The sequence below is a fragment of the Chinchilla lanigera genome, unplaced genomic scaffold (genome assembly GCF_000276665.1).
Source record: "Chinchilla lanigera isolate Chin_1 unplaced genomic scaffold, ChiLan1.0 scaffold00017, whole genome shotgun sequence".
Lineage (NCBI taxonomy): Eukaryota > Metazoa > Chordata > Mammalia > Rodentia > Chinchillidae > Chinchilla > Chinchilla lanigera.
Window position 1 is genome coordinate 14,795,977 of NW_004955418.1, and position 12,077 is coordinate 14,808,053.

A 12,077-nucleotide genomic window follows, 5' to 3' on the forward strand; every position below is an offset into this window, starting at 1 on the left:
CTTTCTTTCTTTCTTTCTTTCTTTCTTTCTTTCTTTCTTTCTTTCTTTCTTTCTTTTTTTTTCTGGTACTGGGAATTGAAATCATAACCTTGCATTTGCCAGGCAGGCACTGTGCAGTGGAGCTACATCCCCAACCATTTTGTTTTCTTTCACCTGATTTTCTGAGTCCAAAGATTCAAGTGAATCTTATTAATTAGAGCCCACATTTGGGAGAAACTCAACAAAGAAAGTAAAGTGATTAGGAATTCCTTGTTTTTAGTAAACTTATGTGACTCTTAATGATGCTGTGTGGTTATTACTTGTCTTTAGAGCATTGCTCAAAAATATGAGAAATGCAAAGTGCAACTAATTTAAAGAGAAAAATAAAAAGCCAATGATAGGAAACAAGGAGGTAGAACTTTTGGAATCTAGAGATGGAGAGAGAGGAGAGAGAAAAGGTGAAGGGAAAGTATAGGAGGGTAAGATGGTATATGTATATGTGCAACTCCCCATGATAAGTGTGTCTTAATTACTTTTCTCATTGCTGAGACAAAACACCCGACACCCAAGGTTTATTTTGGCTTGAAATATACAGACGTTTCAGTCCATAATCAGTTGGCTGCAAGGCAGGGTGGCTTGGCAAAGGGACCATCACAGTGGAGCAATAGTTCATGGCAGGCAGAAGGCAGCATAAGCAGCAAACACCAAGCGACAATAGCAACCTTCTTTCTGCCCCTTGTATTCTGTCCAGGCTAATCACCCTTAGGACAGGCAGCACTCATACTCAGGGTGGAACACTTTTAATCCTAGAATCACTCTATGAATCAATCCCAACATCCTTAATTGTAGCATCACACACTCTAGGTTCAAACACCTCTGAACAGCCCCACCTATGACTGCATGAGGCTTTGATACAAGCAATAGCAGAGTGCACTTATTATGTATCCAAAATCCATACTAATAAAAAAATCTACTCCAATATTTTTGGAATACCATTGTCAAGTGCCTACTTTTTCTATCCCATAGAAAATTATGCCTTATTTGTCATCCTTTCCATCTTTTGACACCATTCCCAGGCTTCTGACATTCTTAAAGATTGATTTAGTATTAGTTAGATCATTTGGATATTTTTCACACAACCCAGGGTATAATTTATCCAGATATAGAAGTTCCTTTTGCTGGATTAATCATGTCTTTGTGGTGCATTCTCAGCCTCATTCATGTCTGCCCAGAAGACATATGACTGCATGATCCATCTCTTCTATATATCATACCTCAAAATTGTGTTGGGTTTAAAATGCTATTATCAAAGGCCTGATTCTTCAAACAACAATTTTCTCTCAGGAATTAGCTGGTAATTTGTAGTTACAGACTCTTTACCCAGTGATTGATGAAAATTCATTGAGTATATTAAGGGTCACTGTTTTTACCATCATTATTCATTTAGACAACTTGTAATAAAATCTTTAAGTCCATCTTTTCAATTTCTTTTGTTTTCTTTCAGGTTTTCAGCAATCTATTCCTCTTAGCAAGATTAATTTGGCTACCACCTAGCTGATTTGTACATTTCACATGGTATTTTTAATATCTCCACTTATTACTATGTATAGTTAAAACATAACTTTCCGAAATGAAACAGAAATATTTTATTACTCAGGTATAAAGACCGAGATGTGAGAATAATAGTTAATCAATGTTTGCACTCTGTAATTATGAATCTTTGTAAAACCATTACAATCACAAAATAAGAAACAGAGAAATAATTTCCTGATATATTGGGATAAATTACCACCTGGTTTTCACTCAGTGAGGCTGGAGACAGGCTACAGAAACTGTGTGATTTAAAGATCATAAGATCTTTATAATGTTGTTAACATGCCATAAATAAACTAACAGATCTGGCCATAAAATGCAAAGAATAAATCAAAATCTCAACGGTTTATATGCTGAGTTGTACATGTAACTTACTTATGAATTTCTAGAAAAAAATTCAATAGGAAATTTTGTCTTTCTACTCAAAATTTCTAGAAAACTTGAATACCTACTCTATTTTAAAAGAGGGAATTATTACAGTAATATGTTCTCAGATTATATTAAGTAAATTACTTTTATGACAATAATATGTGTAAATAATATTTCAAATTAACATAATGTAAAATGAAATAATTGTCATGAATACCTTATTAGATTAAGCATCCTAGCTTGATCTTCCATTCTTTAACATATATCTTGGTCATATTATAAAATTTCAGGGTTTGGGCCATTCATGGTGGTGCCCACCTATAATTTCAACATTGTTAGAGGCTGAAGCAGAAGTATAGCAAGGCTGAGTCAACCTGAGTGACTCAGGGGCTTAAAAGAAAAAGAATAGTAGAGCTGTAGCTGTAGCTCTGTCCTTGATTCAATCCCTGGTGTCTCTGTCTCTGGCTCTGTTTCTGTCTCTGTCTCTCCTTCTCCCTCCCTCCTTCTCTCTCTCTCTCTCTCACACACACACACACACACACACAAACACACACACACATGCATGCACATAAGATTTAGAATATTCCCCATAGGGATTCCCACTTACTCTTCTAAGTGTCTAAAATTTTGCCAGACTCATTGAAGTGGGTATACAGGAGCAGAATAACTGTTGTCCTTCCCCTTCCCCCTCCCCTCCCCTCTCCTCCCCTTCCCCTCCCCTCTGCGCCCCTTGCCTTGCCTTGACTTGCCTTTCTATTCTTAGCGGTAATGTCAGAAATTGTTTCTAAATTCTGTATTTTTATCTGACTTAAACTGTTTCAGAAATACAACTTTTTAATCTAGGCATGATGTTTCTTTAGCATATAGTTAGTTGTTTATTATAGTTTTCATTATTCAATTTCAATGCTATCTCGCTAATTTTAAATTTTACTTTGCTTCACAAAAATAAACAATTTCTGAAATTGTCAAATCCTTTAAAGTCTTACTTCTCATTGAGAAATTAATAAAAGAAGTAGGATACCTCAGGCCAATTGCAGGAAGATACAAGGAATTTATACAGAGTGGAAACCATACAGAGTAAGCACTGATTGCCCTTAAACTCAATTTAAAGTACTAGTGTAGAGAAACTGAGAAAAAAATCCCTGCAGGGATATTTCTGCTGCTGTAAAGACTATAATGATGAAATTGTATAGGAAAATAAAAACAGCTAACCAGTCTAAGGGAAGAAAAGACACAATATTTCTGCTGTGAAAATTCCAAGCTTTAGTAATTTTCTACTATTCAACATAGAGGACATTCTGAGAAAAGTATGGATAGATAAAGAAATGTCTTATAAATTCAGTTGAACATGATATTATACCCAGGAAGCATAGAAAAGTCAAAATTATATGAATTTTTTTTAAAAAAATGGCATGAGTGAGGGCCAGGGATATAACTCAGGAGCACAGTGTCTGCCTGGCAAGCACCAGGTGCTGAGTTCAATTCCAGGTACCAAAAATTAAAAAAAACAAAAAAGGCATGAGTCATTTTAGTCTCCAAATATCCAAATAAGTAATTTAGTGCTTTCATACTAATGTATAAAAGTAATAAATATTTTTAAAGGCAAATAGTTTTGAGTGCCAATTAAGGCATATTATGTTTAAGTTACCACTCGAAATGCTGCACTATTTAATTCCACAGAAACAGTAGACATGGTCTTTTTCCTCAAGGGTCATTCTCATGGGAATTTTATGGGAAACAATTTTCTTCCTCTTCCAGAACATGAATTGCACCTTATAGCGAGTAGTTGCCTGTGTGCTCAGTCAGGAGTGTAGATGGGAGATGTTACTGAACAGATCTGAACGTGTGCACACGAACAAAAACAAAGTGTTAGGAAGAACACTGCCACTGCACAGTGGGATTGAGTTTTTATGACGTTGGCTGCATGAAGTTGCAATAAACTGTATAACTTATTGTATGGCACTTTAAGTGTGAGTGGCATACAGGTAAGCTTGCTAACAATTATTGAGAACCCGGAAGCTCTTCAGGCAGAGACTACGAGTTTCCTTCTCTTGGGGGATTCAGACAGTGCCTTGCTTAAGTGAAGGGCAGCTCCCTGTAAGGAACAGTGGGAGGGAGCGCAGGCGCATGGCATGGGTTGTGAAGTGGATGTCCACACACTGTATGAGCGAGCTGTCTCAGAAAACAGAGTCCACAGCACATCTAGAGGAACAGGCTTGGCTTTGGTGGCACTGAGCACTTGCATAAACAACAATGGTCTGTCCTTATTACAGTCCTGTCAATGCCACTCAACCTCAGTGGTCCCCACAGGTCTCAAGTCATACCCAATCCTACTCACCAGTCCATTTCCCAAGGCAGAGCCAAAGTATCTTTCCAGGCAATACACTATGCTCCATGTCTCAAGCATTTTGTTTCTAATTTTGCTTCCCTGTAAAGCTACTGAAAGGTCTTTAAATTCATGAATATCACAGTTGCATGACGATTCCACCCTGAAAATTAGTCAGAGAGAGACAGAGAGACAGAGAGAGAGAAGGAGCTGATGTGTGCTATCATGTGACTTCCATGTTAATTAAGATAATGGAAGACTTAATCTTTCCTTCCTGCCTTGCTCTCTCAAAGCCACTTACGGAAGGGGCAGATGCTTCTTGCCTTCAGGCACCTTCACCTATCCCTCTTCTCTCTTGCATGTGTGTGGAGAGCTGCAGGAGAAGCTGTGCACGTTTCCCCAGCCCTGCCAGCACTCATTCAAGGTATATTTCTCAAGGTTGTGCTATTATGGCCATTGTTTGGGGGCTCATTACTGAGTCCCAACAATCTTTCAGTAAGTCCAAAGCTAAGATTTTTAAAAATAAAGATATGTTCCCTGAAGTCTCTGAGTATATACATCTGCCTGTACATACAAAACTATGTTATGGTATGATTTAATAAAGAATTATAGAATATTATTAAGACATATATTTTATTACTATGTAATACTACATTTAAGACAATGCTAAGGAATGAAAATTAAGTCATTTTAAAGAAATAATTTCCTTTTACTCAGACTTGGCTAAAAATTATGTTTCCCTCAAAGAATATCTCACTCTACCATACATCTCTTATATGGTTATATGGTGAATAAAAGCACATACTATGAAGCCACACTGACCTTTCTCAAAAGCTAGCATTTCCATTTCACTGTTTAGGCTGATGATTTAGTCTTTCTAGAGTAAGATTAATGATATTATTTCGAGAATTGCTTGTGAAAAATTTGCACTGTGTCTATACAAGCAGCCAATTGATTCTATCTGGTGTGGACTAAACTCACAGTCTCTGACACATATTCACCACATAATAATTAGTTGAATAATTAAATAGAAGGATAAAAGGGAGGGAATAAAAGAAATGAATGAGACAGAATTCTATCTTCAAAAGATGTACTATAGAGTTTTATCCTTTCTGCATATCTTTTTCTCCCATAAGCTTATAAAGGTCATAGAGATTGACAGGGTTGTGTCTTCTCATTTCTATATTAAAAACCCCCAAAGCATTGTTTGAAAACAGTAACTATACAAACTTTTTAGATGAACTGAGCAAAATAGAAGTTGTTTGCATGTAAGATAAGATGCATCTGATGTCTGTTTCCACACAAGATTGTAAGCTTCATAAAACTAGAAAGTGAGCCTGCAATTGTGAGCCTATCAGCTCATACACTACTTGGTACAGTAAATGACTATATCAGACTTTAGAGAAGGAATACCAAAGGGTACCTGCATCCTTGGGTAATGTGACCAATGAGTAGCAACTCCTACATGAAGATGAGTGAAATAAAGTCAGAAAACTTTACTGGTAGTAAATAGACACTCATTTTTTTTTTCAGTAACATTTCGGACATCAGTTGCTTTACCTTATAGCATATGCTATTTTGAAAACACGTGAACACATTGATGGCCTAAAAATTAGAATAATAAAGATCATTTTACTACCAGGCTTCTAGGCACTTGAAATATTCTTGAGAAGAGCTTTAATATTTCCACTGCCATTGCACTGTTGGTTATTTTCAACATGTGTTTCGATGGTGTTTGTCTGTAAACTCAGATGACTTCACACAGCCTTGTTCTGCCTCCATGAGGCCAGAGAGCAATTCAAGGTCAGTTCACTGTGAGCACCGAGGCTCAGCATGCCGGATGTTACCTCACCGCAGCACTCCCAGCGTTGCCTGTGAGGTTACCCGAACAAGCACTTTGCACCCACAGTGAGAAATTACAAGATGTCACCCTCCCACATCAAGAGTGCTTCTTGCTGTTTTTACTGTCATCTTGATTTTTCCTTTTTGGGTGTGTAACAAAGAAAATGGATCCCATGAGGCAGCTCTAGCACTTGTTACCCTCCATTTCCTCAGTCTAACTGTGTGTAAGTAATGCAACCGCATTTTAATGGCCCACTATCCCAACGCCCTCCTAACCCTTTGGCAGAGCTGCTTTGTAGCTGACAAATATGACAGGCAGGGCTAACGAACCCTGAGGCCAGCAATATTCTCATCTTTAATCCATCATAGACATCAAAAAATAATGAGATTTCTTGAAACCATGCCAGCAATGAGCTCATATGACACCGAGATGATAAATTTACTCAACCACTTACAAAGAAGTAGCCGGCACACCCAAGGACCCAGGTAATTTTGCAGCATGGAGTAGCACTGCGCGGAAAACACTGGCATTTTGTCACATTTTCTAGATTATATCCATTCATGGAGTTGAGTATACTTCCATTTTTAATATAGCTTCTGTCATGTCTATTCTATGTGTGTCACATGGACATTTAATTTCACCGCTCTTCTGAAAAAGCCGAAAAGACAGGTACGGAAGCCTGTGTATCACGCTACTGCTCTGATCAAATAAATAACTGAAGATGAGAGTTTCATTTTGGAAAAAAAGGGTAGAAAGCAGAGTTTAAATTTCATATAATTTCTTTAAGATTTAAATTGATCTGGTCTAACTTGGGGAAAGTGACAAAGACTTTGAAACGGTCCTGAGCTCTGATCGTCTGACCGCGTTTTAGTGGAAACCTGGTGACAAGAGAAGGCTGGAACACTTAAGCCCAATGTGAGATGAGGGGTTTCCTTTAGCAATGTTCATAATTTTGATCTGAGAAAACAAATGAACATAAGAAAAAATATTGGTTGTGCTTCTCACAGGACTACTGCTTTTCTACTTTGCATCAGTATGCAAAAGATAGAAGTTTCTAAAATCATGAGCACTTCAACTCCTGGTACCAAAAAAAAAACCCCAAAAAGCAACAACAGCAAAAAAATGAATTCATGAGCATATCAAAGCTGCTCATGTGTCCTAACAATCTAATAATCAAGTGGAAATAGGTTGCCCACCTCTGCTTTAGGTATAATTTTGGTATTATGTTGGTTCTATCTTACTTTCTGATTTACAAAAGCATCTTTCCTCTACCCGGGATGGGAATGACACTGAGAAAGTGGCCCTGAAGAGTGTCTGCTATCCCCCTCACAATGAAGAGGAAGAACAGAGGCAGATCCAACGCTTCAGCTGCCCTCAACTCTAGACGCCCACAAGGCCTGGGTTGGGGTGAGATATTCCACTAGGAGGGATTCATGTCTTGACTTCTGCTTTTTTGCCTGCAAGTTTACTGTCTACGTATTTCACCTAGCATGTGTGATGTTCTCAGTTCAATCTGTAGGACTGTAAAAATGTAGGACTGAGTTGATAACTTGGTTAGATACTTGTGACTATACCACACAGCCTATGAGACACATCATCACCACCCAAGAGCTTGTTACACATCCACAACTCAAGTTCCACCAGCCCTCATGATTTAGAAGCTCTGTTTTAATAAGATATGTGGCTGATTTATACCTGCATCAGAATTTTAGAGATACTAGATTATATAATCTGGACTGAAGGGGTACAAAGAATACTAAGATATTGATGCTTGAGAAAAAAATATATGGAAAAGCAGACCTTAAATAAAATTTAGCTTAGTTTGTACTTTATCCGGAAAGTTTAGTTGGTGACATCATAGATGGTGAGGTGTATTCATGGTGCTTCAACACTAATTATATTAAGAAACTGTTTAATTTACAAGAAAATATTAGAAAATATTTTCATTTGGATCTTAAAATAATACTCAAGGATGTTACTTATAGAAATATTTACCATGTAGAAATAATTCTTGCAGGTTACTCTAAAGCCCCATAGATAATTAAGTCTTTATTGGAGAGATGTCTTACTGCCCCTAAGAAGGATCAAGTCCAATATCTAGGGTGATAAGTAGAAAGTAGTGGGAAAAAATGTGTGTGTGTATGTATGCGTATATGTGTGTGTCTGTGTGTAAGCATGTGTGTTTGAGCACTTAGAAACTATAGATGAGAAAATAATTCATTTCCCCATCTCTCCACTCAAGTGCTTAAATGTAAGATATTACCAGCATCTAACATAATGCAGACCATTTTGTACATGTAGGTAAATACAGTCTTTTCTCAAGCCTTAAAGTAACTTTTGTGCAAGCACGGCCTAGAGCCCTGAGTCCTGGCCACACTGGTTTTGGAAGTGTAGTCTTGACCACAGGGGTGGGTCACACAGAGCTCATGAATATCATAATGTGATGCTATGAAAAAAAAAATCTATGTGTAAGGCCAGAGCAGAGATCCAGTTATTGCACTCAAACATGCATCACAGTAAATATCTGAGGAGAGAAAGAACAAAGGAAACAAAGAGAGATAAGTGCCTTCTAAACAGAGGAAATGAATTCAGAACGAAGGAGAGTACAACATCAGTTGAGTCCCTAAGGGATTGAGGTGCAAGAATAAAACTCTTTTCCTGCCAGTTTCTTTGAGCAGAGGAAGGAGGGTATAGTGAAGAAATAGACCATTAAGAGAGCTGGGGGAAGCGCAGGGAGATGTACATGTCTTGGTGTGCCAAGTGGTAGAAGACTGGGGAGTGAAAAAATGGGTTCTTTTCACAGCCCAGATGAAAATCGCATACAATCCTCTAACATATGGGAGAAGTATTAGTACATCTACTATGGGACGTCAGCTCAGAAGTGTTGCTTTATTAAGGTCTCTGTTCACAGCACTGTGATAGCTTTGAGCCCAAAGAGAATGTTCTAGTGATTGCTTTAGTCAGTCAGAACTTTTAAAAAACAGTCAGTTGTTGGAGAATTATTATTCAAGGTAAAATGTTCATGAGAACCAGACAAGAAAGCAAAACTGCAACGTATGGCAATGCCTTAAGTGGAAATTCAGTAAAAATTGCTGATTGTGATACTGTTAAATGGACAAGTGATCTCCTTAAGAGTGACCATGTAAACTCAAATCTGCTCAAGTTTTCAAATGACATATTTTAACTTACCGATTAATGGAGAGGTGGGGTAAGAAGGTAGTACACAGTAGACAAGCACTGCTATCTTTGAGGACCCTGAAACTCCAAAATTTTTGTCATGAACCAATATCATTAGCTTGATAGTACGGGAAGATGAAAAATCTCACCTGTGAAAAGACAATAATATTAAACACAGGCAATGACCTATGAGGATTTGGAAGAAGATGTGAAATGCATTTCTGCACTATTTTCTGCTTATAGAGGATAGTCTCATTGTGTGGTATAGCAATTAGTGCAGGACAAGTTTTATTAGTTTTGTCTGTTGAGTGTGTGCCACAACCATGGATTTGACACACGGAAATTGGCAACTGACACAAATTGGACGACTAGCTTTCCCACCTAGTGTATCACAATACTCCATGGTATCAGCAGGTGGTTCGCCTGGGCAGGCAGCACAGAATTTGATTCTGTCTTTTCATTAATGGAGGGAGGTCCAATGGCAAAGCATCAAGGAAAAAAGAAAAGTTCTTAGTACAGCCCTGATGCTCATGGGGAGTTCTCTCAATTTAGAAGTTCTAGAAAGCTCATGCTATTCAGTTAGTGATGCATACAGAACCTCCCTGGAGCCATACTGGATCAGTGCCTACACTATTGAGTCATTTCCCTTTTATATACTTGAATTACAGTCAAAATTGAACAGGGAAATGGATCACTGATTCTACCTCTGCCACAATCCTCCCATCACATTGGTGTGAACTGGCTAAGGGGAGACTGTGATAGATGTTGATTAATACTGCTTGAAGATAAGATATTTTGAACAAATCTGGGAAAAGGAGGGCTATGGTCCAGTTATCTGACTCCTATGTATAGGAGCCGTGGAGGAAGGGCCCTGTACGGTTATCTGGAAGTTGTGCTCTTGGGATACCGGCAGTAGCAGTGCTCTTTGTGATAGATCACATTGCAGAGAAACATTTGTAGATTCAGCATCAATGCATAAACTCCCTAGAGTTACACATAATCGTGGCATAGCACTGAAGAGTCACATACTCCAAGCTCAAAGCCCTGGACACACCTCCCTCAGCTGTGTTAAGATGCTTATCGATGTGAGTGAATACACAATGAGACTGACAGCAGTGTAGCAACAGATCTAAGAACAGAGCCAACCAGTAGCCTCAAGAACTAGATCCTCAGGGAATGTCTTTTCATGTAATTCTTTCATTTACTTTCAGATCCTTTCTTTGTACTTCTCTACTGCTCTCTGAATTGTACGAAGCTGACCCTTAAAGTTACATTTCTTAACATCTTTTCTCATTGGTTTGTAGCTAGGCTATCTGAGTTGGATGCATTTGTGGTAGACTAAAAGAAAGAGAGAAGCCAGAGTAATTCTCTCTTCTCCAAGAAACCTTAGCACTCACTGCCTTCTCTGAAGTTACAGGTCACGGGAAGGGACAATGCGCTGCCTTTGTTTCTAAGTTTCTCTATTAACTTCTTCTCCTTGAGTCTTCATGGTAGCAGTAATGACAACAGCTTTCTGCTTTGTTAATCCCTGTTACTTCTTGGTTTTTCCAGCCCTCTGGGACCTTTATACTTAGTTCACTATATAACATTCTGTTTTCTCTATTTAATCACTTGGTGTAAGTTTTCTGAATATACCTGATTCTTCAAGAGTCTTCTTTGGGCAAAAGGCAGTGCAGAATGATGGGTGTGGGTGGGTAATCAGTGAACAAGACTTTGCTCCAGCAGGCAGACAAGTTGGAATCAAGAGAGACTTGAGCCACAGATTTCAAAGAAACACTGGAGTTGTCTCGTAACAAACCTAATTAGAATGTTGATATCCAAGGGATTAGGGAGAAAGAAGGTAGCCACTGTAACCAAGTAACCTATCTGAGGGTGGTTAGGGAAAAATTCTAACACTGAAAACTAAAGAAGTAAATAAATAAAATAACAAATCAATGTAAATAATTATTAAACATTGTCAAATTGTCATAATGGAGGTGTTATGGTGTCTAATAAGTAGCAAAATTTGATACAATTTAAAAATAACTATTTTATGGACAATATCCCTCAACTCCTACTTATTCAATGACAAATCACTGGTAATATTTTCCTAAGGTAGTGATGCATTATCTATTTATCCACCCATCTAATCCCTCTGTTGCCTAAACACTTGGTTCTTGTTATTTTTGCTTTTTTCCTGTTTTATACTTCCTTATCATCTCTCTTCTTCCAAGAGAAGATTTTGCTTATGAGGATGTCCTGGAAAATGCTAATGGATATAACTTAATAGGTTTTGTTGTAATCCTCTCATACCAAAAAACAAACCAAAGGGAAATTTGAAGCTAACGTTTGATCAGAATAAGTTAGACTGAAAGGAAGTGCAAAGATAAACCCAGAGATACTACTTTCATCAGAACTGAAAATGGCCTTCCGGGTAATGATTCTACCTTGTCTGTGCAAAACCAGGACTAATGGCAGGAGCTGTTCAGATAGCTGGAATCCAAAACTGCATATGGAAACCAGATGCTTAATCCAAAGCATGCTCAAACATGAGATGATTTATAAACTGGGTAGGTTCCGGTGCCTCTCATGGAGAACACACTCAATAGAAGTTTGATAAATAATGCATAATACTTAAAACGAACTATAGTTTCCTACTAAAAGTTCTAGAGAAAGATCTGACAGGTGAATATCTTACTATGGTAGAATTCATTCTTATTTTTTTTTTTTTTTTGGTTTTTCTCCGGTACCAGGAACCGAACTCACGACCTTGCGCTTGCCAGGCAGGCGCTTTTGCCGCTGAGCTAAATC